This window comes from Aythya ferina (genome assembly GCF_964211825.1).
Source record: "Aythya ferina genome assembly, chromosome: Z".
NCBI classification, from domain to species: Eukaryota; Metazoa; Chordata; class Aves; order Anseriformes; family Anatidae; genus Aythya; species Aythya ferina.
The window spans coordinates 4,176,711-4,186,906 of record NC_140299.1 but is presented as its reverse complement, the minus strand read 5'-3'; the positions used below and the strand labels follow the sequence as shown (position 1 = coordinate 4,186,906).

The window sequence follows — 10,196 nt, the reverse complement described above, 5'->3', positions numbered from 1 at the left end:
ATCTCAGGGTTTTATTGATTATGGATCATTTGTCATGCAGGCTTGTTGAAGGCACAAGACAGGTCCCGGAGACCAAGTAGACAATACCACACACATACCTGGACAACAAAGCTCATGTGATAGCCACCCACTAAATTAACTCCTCCTATTCTTCTTCGTGGCAATGATGACAAAAGATGCACATCTCCAGGGAATGGGTTTTCCACCTTGTCTGACCTATCTGACAATCATAGGACTCAGAAAGTATATTATAATAGGACCTTCACATATAAAGGCCAACTTTCAAGCAGAGATTGTAAGAAAGACTCAAGTGAAGGATTTCATCTGGCAGAACAATAATGATATGTGCCTGTACGTGCAACAAGTGCATCGTGCCTTGTGCACTCACAATACTCATAGGCACACCTAAAGTATGAAAAGCTATCATATCACATAAAATGCTGCATTTCTGTCAGCTATCTCTGTACCTTGCTAACCACTTTATATAGGAAACCAACTTTACACTGCACTAAGCTCCACCCATCCAGATGATGTTGTCATTTCCATGGTAACTAAAGTACCTCAAAGGCAAAAGAACAGATGGAGATAGAAGAAAAAAATAATCTAAGGACCAAAAGTGAACATATGTAGTGCAAGAAAAAGTATTAAGCTGTGGGCAGCTATTAGGTTTATTATCACTTGCAAAGTAAGACCTCGATAAACTCAGTCATGGCTCTGTGGTAAGGAGTGGCACAATCAAATGAGGCTGGTGACAATACCAATTTTCCAGCAGCCCATATTCCCTCTTGCTTTCCCTTACACAAGTCTCAGAAATAATTGTTCTTGCTCCCTTAATGACTTGTTTTGGTTTAAGGACAACAGCAGCCAAAGCAGGCAAAAGAATGTAACTACTCGTATGCTTGTCTGCCCATTCCATGTCTCCAAGATCAAAGTCTCCAGGAAGGAGTGAGGACTGTGTGTCTGTCCCTCTGCCACACAGACTGCAGTAGCCAGGGGAGCCAAATCAAGAGGACAGGATCTGCTGAGTGCACATATACAGCCTGCAACCAGATATGTTCTGCTCACGTGTACTCTGGCTGGCTCCTGCACTTTGCATTTACATGCACCGTTATATAAAGTACACGCTGGCAACTCAGCAACAATTTAGAACATCTTTAAAATTGGGTTAATAGTTATGACATAGTTTTTGCTTGACTTCCTCTGGAATTAGTCCATCTTTGTGGATTGCTGTCAATCAGAAGGGAAACTTGCAATTTACATAGGACAATTTGTTCTGTGTCAGCTTTCTAAGACTCTGAGCAAGGCAAGTGTAATTTGGGAACAGGAGCTGTGATAGAGAGAAAAAAAAAAATTCCTGTATTTTTAGCTTGCTCTCACTAGAAGTTTTCTGCTCTATATTATATAATTTATTTGAGATGCAGAGTTTTGTCAAAGTGAAAAAAAGTTAAAAACATATCCTGCTACCCAAATTCCTTGCAACTTAAGCTGGACAGAGCTGGTATAAACTTTGGAGTGAGGAAATCTTACCTGTGGTCTATGACAGAAGAGCCTAGGGCATGAGAAATGTGAATTCAAGCCCTTGTGCCCAAGGCTCACACTGTGACCTCATGTAAATAATTTATTATTATTTTTTTAATGTCTCTCCTCCTTGTCTGAAATGCAGTCCCCTCATGTAGTGAAGACTGTGAGTATAAATGATTTTGTATGAAACTACTAGCTGCACAGATCCTTCTGTAATCAAGGGAAGAGCAAGCACCTGAGGTAGCTGCATCCTGTTCTTAAATGACTTTTTATTGTCAGTGATGTTTTACTACCCATGCTGTTAGTCGGCATTTCACTCCCAATGAACGAGAGGACTGCACGAGCCTCTCTCAATCACAGATGCTGCTGCGTGAGTACAGCGCTGTGCAGCTGGCGTAAGAAATGCTTCATCAGATAATATTTTAAATCAAAACCCCCCCAAAGGGGGGGGGGGGAGGGGGGGGAATAACACAAAACCCTATTTCTGTACTAAATTCTACAAGTACATGCAATGTTTTCAGTGCTGATGATTTCTTTCTGACTTTCCTTCTCTTTTTTTTCCAAAACCTAGACATGAAGCAGCAAATCTGTGAGCTGTTAATGCTTTTTCGAGGGGAAACGCCGCAGGAAACCTTGCTGACACGCACAGACGCCCGTTCTCGCGCCGGCAGCCAGGTGTCGACCTGCCGGCAGGGGGCAATGCTTCATGTCTATTCAACCAAAACCACTGAAAACGGAAAAATTAAGAGGTGTGTGGGAAAAGGGGCAGGAAAATAAAATTTAAAAATTAATAAAATAAAATAAAATAAAATAAAATAAAACAAAATAAATAAAATAAAATAAAATAAAATAAAATAAAATAAAATAAAATAAAATAAAATAAAATAAAATAAAATAAAATAAAATAAAATAAAATAAAATAAAATATAGAATAGATAGATTAGATAGATAGATAGATGATAGATAGATAGATAGATAGATAGATAGATAGATAGATAGATAGATAGATAGATAAAAAGCGCTGAGGTACAAGTTGGGAGGGAGTACGACAGCAGTGGAGCAAAACCTACCCGCACTCCCCACACACCAGGCTCACAGTAGTTTTGAGTTTTTCCAGCCAGCTTGCTGATAAGGAAAATCTGAGATAAGAAAACATTGATAAATGACAGGTGTGGATTAAAATTTGCACCATGCATTCCCCAGAGTATGGGGAATCAATCAGCCCTCAGTTCTGTGGCCCAGGCGTTTCTGCCCAGATCTCCCTCGGGTCTGGAGCACTGATGCTGCAGGTGAGTCAGGGGAGTGCCACACCATCCAAGGCTGGCTGCCATGAGGGAATGATAACCAACAGGCAGTGGAAGGAAGGCAAAATTAGGTATCCAGAGGCTGTGCTATAGCCCTGATACTCACAACTATGATCTGCTCTCTGCTGAGGGTGCTACTGCTTACCATAGTATAGACCTGAGCATCCCACAGGCACGTGCAACTGCCTGATGTCATCCGCTGCTCAGCTTGGGAGAGGTGCTATCCTTGGATGAGACCCAACACAGGCAACAGAGGTTTAACAACAGCAGTGATTCTTACAGAACTTTGCACCCTGGCCTTGCAGGGGCCCGTTCTTATGTTACATGGCTGGTGAGCTCATGTGAGGTGAAAAAAAACCCTGATGTATTACTTATGTTTGCACACCATTATTTAGATAGAGCTTGATGCTACAGTGTGCTACACCTTGATCCTCACGTTTCCATCTTCAAAAGTTTCAGGTGTCCCACAACAATGGTAAATAATTAAAATACATAAATCACCCATGCGTCAAGTTTTGTGAAGCCCTGGAAGGAAGGGAACAGATAAAATGACTTGCATTTAAGATGAAGAAGGTCAATGGATAGCAAGAACTGGATGTTACCCATTGCCAACTTTGCCTGAGATAACTTTACACAACACTAACATCATGTGAGCACACATTTTTTTTTTTTTTCTGCAAATGGTTTTGAACCCAGTCTCAGCTCAACTCTGAAATGCATTCTCAGAATGTTGACATGATGTCAGGTCTGTGTTCCCCTGTTTGTGACTGGCCCAACAAAACCACACAGACCATATGAAAAAGATGTTTTCATACTCTCTGAAGTTTAATGGCACAGTGATTTTGGGGAGGTGGTAAGGAGAGTGCAGTTCATACTTTAATAAAGATGAGATTATTCTGTGTGTTTTTTTTTTTATTATTTATTTTTATTTGTGTGTGTGTGTGTGTGTTTGTTGTTTTGTTTTGTTTTGTTTTGTTTTTCAGGAGAAAAAAATAAATAAAATTACCTTTTCCATACAACATCCAGATACAAAGATAATCAATTATCCCTGATCCAATTAATGCTATTCATGCCTAACAGATCAGTACCAAAAAACATAATGGCAGACCCATCCAAGAATAGCCAACTGTCATATTTGGAGCACTTATCTAGAAGAAGAGGTTCAGGTATCTGATCTGACTTGGATAGGCTGGAAATGTAAGTCATATCACATATTACCACAGGGATCTTGCCATGAAGATGACTCTGTCACTTTCTCTGCCAAGTCCATCCTGGACTGGAGAAATCATCCTTACCACAGCTAGACAAAACAAAAATTTCCTTTAACAATCATTCCATAATTTCTTATGAAAAGTCATGATTTTTCCTCACCTTATGGTGGTGTTTCTTCAGCCATTGGATAGTTGATACTTTCAACTAGGAGTAGTAGGATTTGATCAGAATTATGTGGGACTTTTCATGAGAGGTGGGCATTGCTGTCAGCCAAAGTTCGACAGACATACATGTACATGATTCTTCTGCAATTTTATTTTCAAAGACTGTCAAGCCAGGAAGGACCATCTAGGCATCTAGGTCACATAGTCTGTCTCCAGCCTGTCAGGGATATCAGTGTTTCACCTTGGTTTAGGCTAACGAATAATTTAATTCATTCAGATAAACTTTTTTTTTTTTTTTTTTTTTTTTTTTTTTTTTTTTTTTTCCAGGAAGGAATCCCTGGGCAAACACAGAATTGCTCTGGGGAAATAAAATGCCTAGCCACAAAGTGGACCCCAAAGCTTTAACTGAGGGCTTTCCATTGCAGTTCCTGGACAAACTTAGGGATTAGTTGGATTTACAAGGGGTAGCGGTCACTTAAAACAGTCTTTAGGAAATACTGAGGGGAGAAACTGTCCCAGCCCAGCTCCTTTGAGAAATTAGGTGCCTCTCTCCAGTCTTTTGGTACCTTGTAATTTCCTCCCCTACAAGGTATTTTCTCCCTGAAATTAAATCTATTTCTGATAGCTAAACATAATTCTTCAGTGCTTGCCCTGCAAATCATTTTCTCCAGCCCTCAATCATTTTTGTGGCTCTTTTTTGTACCCTTTCCAATTTTGTCACTGTATGTTTTGAAATGTGGCTGTCAGACCCATAAACAGCTTTTCAGGTTCACCCTTACCAGTGCCATACACAGCTTTTCAGGCTCACCCTTACCAGTGCCATACACCACAAGTCACCTGGCTGCAGAGCCAAGGATCGCATCAGTGCTTTGGGATTTGAGGGTCCTGCTTTGAGCTGGCACTGCAGTGTTTGTCCAGGCTGCAGTTGGTCATGTTACAAAGCTTTTGTCTGAGTTTCCAAGAACCAGAACTAGCACCTTAATGCTTTTTTTTTTTTTTTTTTTTTTGCCTGAGCCAAGCGGTGCAGTTTGTTTCACCAGGCTGCCCTGGACTCTTGTTCTTTGCTATTTTGCCAACCATAATGTCATCTACAAATGTCACCAGGAGTAGTTTTATATTTACTTCCAGATCACTGATGAATAGCATAGGGGAAAACTCTAGTAACACTCCTCTTCGATAATAATTCTGCATTGACAATTACTTTCAAAAAACTGTCAGTTAGGCAGTTCTTAACTCATTTCATGTCTGCTCTTGTCCTGAACCCAATTACTTTTGCCTGGCTAAAAAAATATCTTCTAGAAAGTCATCCAGTCTCCAACCTGAAAATGTCATGAGATGGTGATTTTTACCAATCCTCCTATTAAATTTCTGGAATGATTAATCACTGTGAACCACATGCATCTTCATAGCAATGCGATCTCTCTGATTTCAACTTCTAGTTAACAGTTCATTTTATGACTTTCTTTTAGAGTTAGATTAAATAATTCTTTATACCTAGAATTCCCAAACAGACCCAGCATTTCCATTCACTTCCCATCCTAAATTATGCAGCTCTAAATTACCTCCTGCCAGACCTGGCTTCATTGACTGATGTAACATTTTTGCTAATGTGTTATGTTTCTTATTCACATTCACGCTTCTATGTTAAATTATAAAGCCTTAAATATATACATATACGTATGTGTATATATATATATATACAAGTCTCTCTATATATAATATGCAAAATTGTAATCAGCATGAAAACTGTGATTGAAATCCACAGCATATTAGATCAACGATGCACATGAGAATCCAGGGTAGGTTTTGATGCTTATTAGTAATTAGTTTCTTTGAAGTTATGTATGAGGGAAAGAATTTCATGTGCTTACGAGATCAGAGTTACTTGTTTGCTCTGGAAAGACTGTGAAATATAACCACAACTGTAAGAGTAGTAACAAACTGACGGATGTTGAAAGAGCTACAGGAGGCAAAAACATTTAAAGGTTTTCAAAAGGACTCGCAAATCTGAGCAACCTGTGCAAAGGGCAGATCCTGGTCTTCTGCTGGTGTGTCAGCAAATGCTGCATCACTGAGACCTACAACTTTTGTGTGCTGCCTGATTACACAGAAATGTTTAGTCACTGGCTTGGTAATGAGAAGCCGGCTGTGGAAAGATCTGGTAGATAAGAAAGTCTGGACTTGAACCTTAACCTCCCATGTAGTCATCCCCCATGCTGTAATGCAATGTTGCTAAGTTGACAAGGTCTTCTTCTAATTGTTCTGGTTGATAAATTGAAGACAAAATCTGTTTTATTTTGGTTTTGGATAGTAATGAGCATGGTATAGTCTTTGTCCCTATCAAGGAGATGCCAAGATAAGGATAACAATACTCAGTTATTGAAATACTCAACAGAGAAATGGTTTGGGACGCTGGGGAGTAAGTATACTAGTGGAGAAACAACCCAAAGAGTGCATTTATATCTACTAAAGTTAGTTTTGCACTTGATTTCTAGCCCTTGAATTTTGATTCTTGCTTGCCTTTGTTCATGTAACAATGTTGAAACTCAATACCACGTCTGAGGGATTTGGAAAATAAAACGGCAACTTTTCAAATCACTGTTATTTCTATTTTTTGACCAATTGTTCAAACAGCTGATTTTCAAATTCTTGAACAGAAAATGGAAAATGCATTTCCAATACATTACATTTCCCTCTATTTTCAGTTGCCTTGGAATATAATCTCTCATCTCTTGCGTTGCAATGAGATCCAATGAATTGCTAACCAGCATATGCCCAAGAGTCAATGTGTGTGTAGATAGGCAGATAGATATCTTCCATGTAAAACTCAGAAGTGCACTAGAGATCTAAAAAGCTAAAACACACAAACAAAATGGTTTACTTTAAGCAGTTAAACCAATTGTAAATAGTGTTTTTTAATGATTTGTTTTCATTTTTGAAGCACATAAAACACTGCCAGTGTTCTACTGGGGCCTTGCAAGATACCTTTATCCTTTTGCATTCATTTACACATCACCCAACAATTCTGCCTAACATTAATTCATACCTTGAACCCAGAAAAGCTTGTATACATATTTAACTCAATATACTATTTATATAAAAATAGCAGGCTTATGGCCTTCATTATAAAACATCTGCCAGTCTCATGGAGTCAAGGTTATGTACAGATTATCAGACACAAATAGGAAATGCATCTCAGGTCCACTGCAGGAACCAAACCAACTTTATGAATGCCATGGTGTTTTTTAAGTGAAAATAACAAAGAAAAGTAAACTTCCTTCTGCATATTAACCACTCAGATTGTACTAACTCCCTGACACACTGAAGAAGCAGAATGTGAGATTTTTTAAAAAGCAAAATGTTCTAGGTATAGAAGACAAAACTATAGCTAAGAAATCCTTTGAAGTTAACTTAGTGTGCATAACGATTTATGCTCACACATAATACAGAGTGATCCCTCAAAAGAATGGCTCTTTTTCTGCTTACAAGATTTAGTCCAATGGGTTTTCTCAGTTTGTGGTCTACAGGTAATTAGGTGTGATATTTCTGTGTTTGCAAGTCATATGTAACACAGACCTAAAAATAACTTTGGATCAATCAAAAAGTTCCTGTAACAGTTTTGAAGCTTTTTTTTTTTCATTTTAGTTTTAGATTCCCCCATGTCTTCAAAGCAAGTGATCATTAAATAAGTCATTATCTAGATTGCTTTCCAAATTGAACTTCTCAGTTTGAAATTATTTAAATGGTGCTGCTTAAATACATATGTATATGTATAGTCTCAAGAAGAAAAGAAAAACAAGATAAAAAGAGCAATGGTTCAAGAGTTAGTTTTTACCCCGTATTTATTAAATATGAGCAAAAGATAATTTTCTAACAAAGGAAAATCAAAATTGATGTTGTTGCTGTTCTTTTTCTTGTTGGAGTATTTTGGTCTAGAGTTTGATTTTCTGTATTAATTCAATCAAACCAATTATTTCCTAATCTTGTGGGTTGGCTTCTTCCAAGATGGAAGATGATGGTCATTGGAGGTCTTCGGTGCAGATTTACCTGCCAAAAGTTTTTGAAACTAAAATTCTTCCCAGGAAAATGTCACTCTCAGCTCTGCCAAGAAATGTTGAAACTATTTCTCTTCATTGTGTTTGGATAGAAAATGACAAAATGTAGCTCCAGTTGGGTGATTTGATTTAAACAAACAAGCCTCCACTCCATGTCAAAGTGCTGATTTGAAATGACAATTCTTGTTTGGCTTCAATCAGAAATGTCAACATTTTCAGTGTGACATTTCCGATTCAAAAGTTTTTAGGTTGCATATTTGTTTGGGATGGAGGTGGGGTTGATCTGTTGGTCATAGTTTTTTGTGTATTTTATTGGTTTGTTTATTTGTGTTCTGCTGTTGGTGGAGAGAAGTGAGAGGACAGGACACACAGGAGAAGAAGGACGGACACGGCCTGTTGCCTCTACCCAACCTCATCAGTTTGAGATTTGCAGGCAGCATGGCAGAGGTGAGTCATCTGGAGAGATATAAAGGGAAAAATGGCTCAGGGTGGTTTTCATCTAGGAGATTTTTCAAGAAAGCATTTTCCCAGAAAGCACACTGGGGCTTAAGGACACATACTTGCCCATTTAGTTGACTCTCAAGAGGGGTGGTGAAGGATATTCTGGCATCTCCTGGGCCATACAGAGCCCTCCCACCCAGCTGGATCTACACTGGGACCTGTAGTATAGAAGGACACATACACTGTTGCACATTTAAGGGGCTATGGAATACGAATTTGCCTTTGTTGCTGGTGAGGGTCAACCCGGGTAGTCCTTGCAACAGCTGGCCCAGAATTCAGGTCACTTGGATGATGGCCTGTGGTTACTGTTTGTACCAGAGCGAAGGGGAGAAACTCTGTGTGCTCTGAGCCTCCTGAAACGCTCTGGGGATGGCATGGCAACAGGTGGTAGTGGCCCCATTGCTGCCAGATGGACCCAGGCAGGGTCCTCCCGACATCACCTTCACCTGTAAGTGCACTTGCGCAGCTCCATCCCACAACCCTTCCTTTTCTGGGGTTTCTACTTGTCACCCTCATGATTACTTGGGCAAGCCAACAATTTACGCCTGTGAGTAAGGGTTTCCCAAGCTGGCAGCCCAAACAGTAATGGCATCAAGACTGCTGGAAGAGCAAGGCTGGGAAAGAAAAAAAACAAGGGTTTGGATTTTGCACGGTTCCTGCCCTCACGTCCCTTGGACCAGGGCAGATTTTGAGCTGTATTTTGGGCACTACTAATGATTAATACAAGGGAGGTTTCATTCTCACCTTAACAAAGCTGTCGAGGTCTTTGCTTGCCCCCTCCAGTCCCACGTCAGGTCTGAGCAGCGATCACCGGACCCTAAAATCCTATTGCCCAGGGCCTGAGCCCGCAGGGGCTGCGGTGTGACAAGAGTATGTGCAGGGGGAAGTGGGAGGGGAGACTTTGGGGTGGGCTGAGCAGCCCTGCGCCCAGTCTCTCACCTTCTCTGCCTTTTCTCCCCAGCCCCCATCAGTGCTGCTGTTGTGTCAGGTAGTGGCACTGTTGAGTACATTAACCCAGGGCTGAGCATTGCAGCCACACCGAGTGTGAGCGTGTGTGTGTGTGTGTGTGTATGCTTGATCATTACCATTTATTCTACCCCCTCCCTCAAATCCCGCCTCCCTCACCTCCCCCGGCAGTGCTGCAGGACTCCGGGAGCGACAGAAACCGGGGAAAGAGAGAGCTGGAGCCAGCAGCCCCCAGATCTGCTTAAATAAATCACCGCCCCTCGCAGAGAGGGAGAGGGAGGGAGGGGGGAACCCAGACCCAAAGACAAAATACAAGACAGAGAAATGGGGAAAAAAAAATAAAAAATCATCGGGGAGCAAAAAGCGGGCCCCAAAAACACCCCGTTGCCGAGCCGGGAGCGGGGGACGGGTGTGCGAGCACCGACCCCTCGCCCGTTAAAGACCCAGGGTATTTGGGGGGGGGGGCCCCCGCC

The 10,196-nt window shown here is 40.7% G+C and overlaps 1 long non-coding RNA gene across 2 annotated transcripts; it reads right to left on the bottom strand.

The window, feature by feature from the left end:
• Positions 1 to 8,012: 8,012 nt before the first annotated feature.
• On the bottom strand, positions 8,013 to 9,703 carry LOC311427317. Of its 2 annotated transcripts, XR_014687291.1 has the most exons (4): positions 9,502 to 9,703; positions 9,301 to 9,371; positions 8,817 to 8,915; positions 8,013 to 8,712 (listed from the first exon to the last, which is right to left on the bottom strand). It is a non-coding gene; the product is annotated as an uncharacterized lncRNA (long non-coding RNA). The 2 variants fall into 2 exon arrangements; XR_014687292.1 differs by lacking the exon at positions 9,301 to 9,371 and having other exon boundaries at positions 8,576 to 8,712; positions 9,502 to 9,632.
• Positions 9,704 to 10,196: the final 493 nt, after the last annotated feature.